Here is a 5,605-nt window from a genome sequence, read left to right as displayed (position 1 = left end):
TCACAATATAGATAACTACAGTGAGGAGGGGGGGCTGGGGCGTTAATTAATGGACACAGTGCTACGCTTTGTCCGTGTAAGTCACGGTCACACACATCACAACCGGCTCGTCAAAGGGCTTGTGCCTGAATCTGAAGCATTTACTCGATCTCTCTGAGCATAAACACCTCCAGCTCCCTCCCAATGCTCCAGCCCTATGTCCTGGCACACAGCTCCCCCTGCTGGCCAACGCCCATCCCCAGTGAACAACAAGGCCCAGCAGCTAGATTTTCGGCTCGTTGCCGCCTGCCTCTGTTTTCGGCCCCGGCGGGGCGGCTTTGTCGGCGGTGAGCTCTTCCGGCCAGCTTCCAGTGACCGGCCAGGGGTTTTCGGGGATGGTTTCGGTGAAGGCGCGGAGCATTACGCCCTGGAAGAGGCAAGCCAGTGTGCAACACCCCTGGTTGCGACACCGGCTCGACCTTTGCCTCCCGCCCGACCCGTAGCCCTCTACAGCGCCCCCTGGTGGGACCGCCTGTGAAAGCGGGCTGTCCGACCTGTAGCGGCTGCTGTGAGGTCAGTCATGTCCACCTCAGGTAATCGGGGTTTTTTTTTAGATTTATATTGCGGTGGCGCGAGATATTTATTGGCAATGTTTCTGGTGGGTTTCTTCTCTCCAAGGCCTTTCTCAGAGTGCTCCGAGGCCGGCTGTTTAGCTCTGGATTTGCACATGCTCAGCCGGCCTAGCGCCTCCCTTAGCGCTTCGCCCCACACTCAGGGCCCAGCTGACGAATTTTGCTGACTGAGGCCCAAACCTTTTCCAGGCGGTATCAGGACCACCTCGCCACCATTAAGGCCCCGAAATCTTAGAAGCCAAAAATCCAGCCCTCCAGCCCTTTTCTTTTGGCCTTTTGCTGAAAAACAATATGAAATACCGCGAGATCAGCTTTCAACACATTTCCGAGTGCATTTACATTTTCAAGGCTGCTCTCTCTCCCTCGCTCCTTTTCAAAGAAGAACTCCTGTGTGTTACTGGGCGCTGGGAGGTCCCCCACCCAAGTGATTCTGGACACAATGGAACAATGTGCAGGTCAAAGGTGCCAAGTTTAAAGGCGATGTGGGTCTAGCGAGCAACTAGCGAATCAAAACAGCCCAGGAAATTACAGACCAGTGAATTTGATATCCATTGTGAAAGAAAGACTTGCATTTATATGGCACCTTTCATGGCCTCAGGACATCTCAAGATATTTTACAGCCAATGAAGTGCTTCTGGAGTGCAGTCACTGTTGTAATGTGGGAAATGTGGCAGCCAACTTGCGCACAGCAAGCTCCCACAAACAGCAATGTGATAATGATCAGATAATCTGCTTTTTGTTATGTTGAATGAGGGATAAATATTGGCCCACCCCTGCTCTTCTTCGAAATAGTGCATCTTTTACATCCACCTGAGGGAACACGTGGGGCCTCGGTTTAACGTTTCATCCAGTAGACCTCCGACAGTGCAGCACTCCCTCAGCACTGCACTTGCCCTGGAATCCATCACAACATAGAATAATCTGTTATTTGGTGATGTTGATTGTAGGTAAAGTTATGGAAACCCTTCTTAAAGATAAGGTCATGGAATATTTGTATAAACTATAAACTAAAGGGTACAATTCTAAAGGGGGTGCATGAACAGAGAGACCTGGGGGTATATGTGCACAAATCATTGAAGGTGGCAGGGCAGGTTGAGAAAGCGGTTAAAAAAGCATATGGGATCCGGGGCTTCATAAATAGAGGCATTGAGTTCAGAAGCAAGGAAGTTATGATGAACCTTTATAAAATGATTCGGCCTCAACTGGAGTATTGTCTCCAATTCTGGGCACCGCACTTTAGGAAGGTTAAGAAGGCCTTGAGACAAAAAAACTCTCTTCAGACTGGTGCAATGTATGCACATGTGTGTCTTGGTAGTCTGTCGTATCCAACAAAGACGTTGATGTGCTAATCATCAATGGCATGTGTCTTCATGTGGCTGTATAGGCCATTTTTGGATGCACATAGTCTCTTGCACGTCGGACAAGGGAAGTTCGATGAGCCTGATGCTGACAGTACTGCCACCTTTCTTCGAAGGTCTGGCAGGCAGTCCTCGTGAGGGTTCGCCACTGGATTTTATTAGCTGCTGTATTCTCGAGGGAGGATACCAGATTACTGGAGGTTAGCCTTGATGCAATCTTTGACCTGGTGTCTTTGACCTTCACAGAGCTCGCCGTGAAGAAGCTGACAAGGGATCCTTGACTCATCCATGCGGATGACATGTCCAGTCCACCGGAACTGGGCTCACATGATCATCACCTCGATGCAAGTTGATTGCGCTCTCTCCGGAACCTCAAAGTTTGACACCCGGTCTTGCCAGCGTATGTGAATATAGATCTGAGACTGCGCATATGGAAAGCTTCCAACTTTTTGATGTGTCGCCTGTAGGGTGTCCAGGTCTCACATCCATAAAGGAGAGATGAGAGAACGACTGCTCTATACACCGACAGTTTAGTTGACAGTCAGATGTGGTGGTGACTCAACACCTTAGTGCGCAAGCGACCAAGTGCCTGGCTGGCTTTACAGATCCTTGCATCAATCTCCTCGTCCAAGGACCCATCACTTGATATGGTGCTGCCAAGGTACTTGAAGCTGTCCACTGACTTTAGTTGTATACTGCCGATGAAGACTGTGGGAGCAGGTGCTGTGGTGCCAGGGGCAGGCTGATGGAGAACCTCGGTTTTACTAAGGCTGATGGTTAGGCCAAACAATTCTGTTGCCTCAGCAAATTTGCTGAGTATGAATTGTAGGTCACGCTCCTTGTGTGCCATAAGGGCGCAGTCGTCAGCACAGAGTGCCTCTACGATGAGTCGTTTCCGTACTTTAGTCCTTGCAGCAAGGCGGCGGAAGTCAAACAGTGAAACATCTAATCGATATTTCAGGTAGACCCCAAACTCCAACCCAAGGCGCAGGTAAAGAATAGGTTGAACAGAACTGGAGCGAGTACACAACCTTGTTTCACTCCATTTCACGTGTGTGTATGTTCACAGCAAAAGAGTTGTAGAACTGTAGAATGTTTTTTGTCTGAAGTTTAATTTGTGTTTTGTGCCGATTTTAGTGCCCCCCCCCTTTTAGCCAGGGGGCAATTGTATAATTTGTGTTTTTAGTGCCCTAAAAAAAAACAAGGGTGAACTTGTTTGAAAGTGTTTGGAGTGTTCCCCCACTCCCCTCCCCTCCCCACTTTAATCAGGGGGCACTGGACTTTGATTTAATGTTTTTTATTATTCACAACAAAATAGTTGTAGAGTTGTTGACTGCTCCTGGGCATGGCCAAGCTGGCCATCAACCGGTCCAGGCAGCGGGCGGTCGAGGGGGTCGTTCAGCCCGACTGCCTGCCTCTCTTCCGCGGTTACATCCGAGCCAGGGTGTCCCTGGAGATGGAGCACGCAGTGTTCACCGGTACGCTCGCGGCCTTCCGTGAGAGGTGGGCGCCGGAGGGACTGGAGTGCATCATCACCCCCGGCAACCAAATTTTAATTGGAACCATGTCTAAAGTTTAGTTTGTTTAAGTTTATCGGTTTTAGTGTTCCCCCCTCCCCCCTCCCTTTTAGCCAGGGGGCACTTGTATTAAAGTTTGCCATCTAATTTCCCCCCTTTAATACGGGGCATTTGATTTACGGATGCAAGTAAAATAGTTGTAGAGCTGTTGACTGCTCCTGGGCATAGTCAAGGTGGCCATCAACTGGTCCAGGCAATGGGCAGTCGAGAGGGTCGTTCAGCCCGACTGCCTGCCTCTCTTCTGCAGTTACATCTGAGCCAGGGTGTCCCTGGAGATGGAGCACACGGTGTCCACCGGTACGCTCGCGGCCTTCCGTGAGAGGTGGGCACCGGAGCGACTGGAGTGCACCATCACCCCCGGCAACCAAATTTTAATTTGAATGAAGTTACTGCCAAAAGTTAATTTGGGGTCACTTGCATAAATGTTGCAACAAAATAGTTGTAGAGCTGTTGAGTTGGGAGTGGCTTATGTTCACAAGACTCAATAAAACCCCAGCCAGTTGGGTTCGGGGGATCCACGATGAGGCAGGTGGTTGTGAGCCTGGTGGATGAACTGGTAATGTGTAGTGTGATTGTTAAACCTTTGCTAATAAACCAACAAGTTCTTAAGCAAAGAATCCATGAAGCAAATACATTACAACTGGTGTTAGAATAACTGGATAGATGCTTAGAATCTGCAGATGTTTTTGATTTCCTGCGCAGGTTATAACATTTAATGATTCATTCCATGGTACAATAGCTGAAGCTACTTGAACAGTGTGAACATAAATAACTAATAACAGGCAGCTCCAAGCATCTGAAGGCCAAGAATAGCGTCCGACTCCAACCTTGGGAGGATAAGACAGAAGAGACGGGCCTTCAGTAAGTATAAACAGGAAAGGCATGTGAAGAGGAGGGTTTCACCGAATAGTTCAGACAAAGAACGCGACGAGCCATTGGACACCGTGGTTTGCGAGAGCCCTGTAGGTTAAAAGGTCCTGTCCATCATTTTACCCCAGGCCCACCCCTAAAAAGAGAATAAAAGAGATAACTCAAGAGCTTTTCAGGGCAGACGGTGCAGAGAAGAGCTGTTCGTGCCACCAACCATCTGTCCGATCGGGACTAGTACCAGCTTCTTGTCACGGTCGTAGGTCTATCCTGATTGTGTGTTGTGTTTGACTATATTTGAACTACCGCTCCCTAATAAAATGCCTTATGACTCCCGAGACCCTTTGGGTAATCTGTGTGTGACCTGTGATCCAAATCTTACAATAGTAAAATGTCCGAAGGCACTTCACAGGAGCTATAACCAAACAAAATGTGGCATGAGGAGACATTAGGCCAGATGACCAAAGTCTTGGCTGAAGAGGTAGGTTTTAAGCAGCGTCTTACAGGAGGAAAGAGAGGCAGAGATGTTTAGATTAAAGATCTGTGTGTTGCGAAGTTGAACAATTTCAACTTTTTAAAAGTTGGAACGATATTAAAGCCATCCTTTCAGAACATCCAAGGCAGTTTGCTAAACTGATAACATAATTGGGGAATCCAGGGTTCGGTTGTGCCTGAGGGTTTGAAAGATGATTGTATCTAGCTCAATATAATCTGTCCTTTCAATAAAGTATATATGCCTCTTACACCATTAAAAATGCCACTGCAAGGAGTGTGTGACATTAGAATTGTTTTCAAAGGCATAATTGTTTTTCAAGGACTTTGTTATTTCAAAGCATCTATTCCCCACAGTGACTGCACTTCAAAAGTACTTCATTGGCTGTAAAGCGCTTTGAGACTTCCAGTGGTCATGAAAGGCACTATAGAAATGCAAGTCTTTCTTTCTTTATCACTCCTTCTTTTCTACGATATTAAGCATATTGAGTTTGTGAAACTTGCTGCCTCCTACTGATCGACAAGCATGTCGCAAACTCAACATTCAACGGTTTTGGATCGCTGAACTCCAAATTCATCTGTTTTTTCAGAGGCACAGGCTCTTGGATGAGACGTTAGATTGAGGCCCCATGTCTCTATTCCAGTGGCCCAGGCAGATCTGCAAGGTCCCAAGGTATCATTTGGAGATGAGCAGCGAGTT

Source organism: Pristiophorus japonicus, chromosome 19, assembly GCF_044704955.1.
Source record: "Pristiophorus japonicus isolate sPriJap1 chromosome 19, sPriJap1.hap1, whole genome shotgun sequence".
Taxonomy (NCBI): domain Eukaryota; kingdom Metazoa; phylum Chordata; class Chondrichthyes; family Pristiophoridae; genus Pristiophorus; species Pristiophorus japonicus.
Note: the sequence above shows the minus strand (reverse complement) of the source record.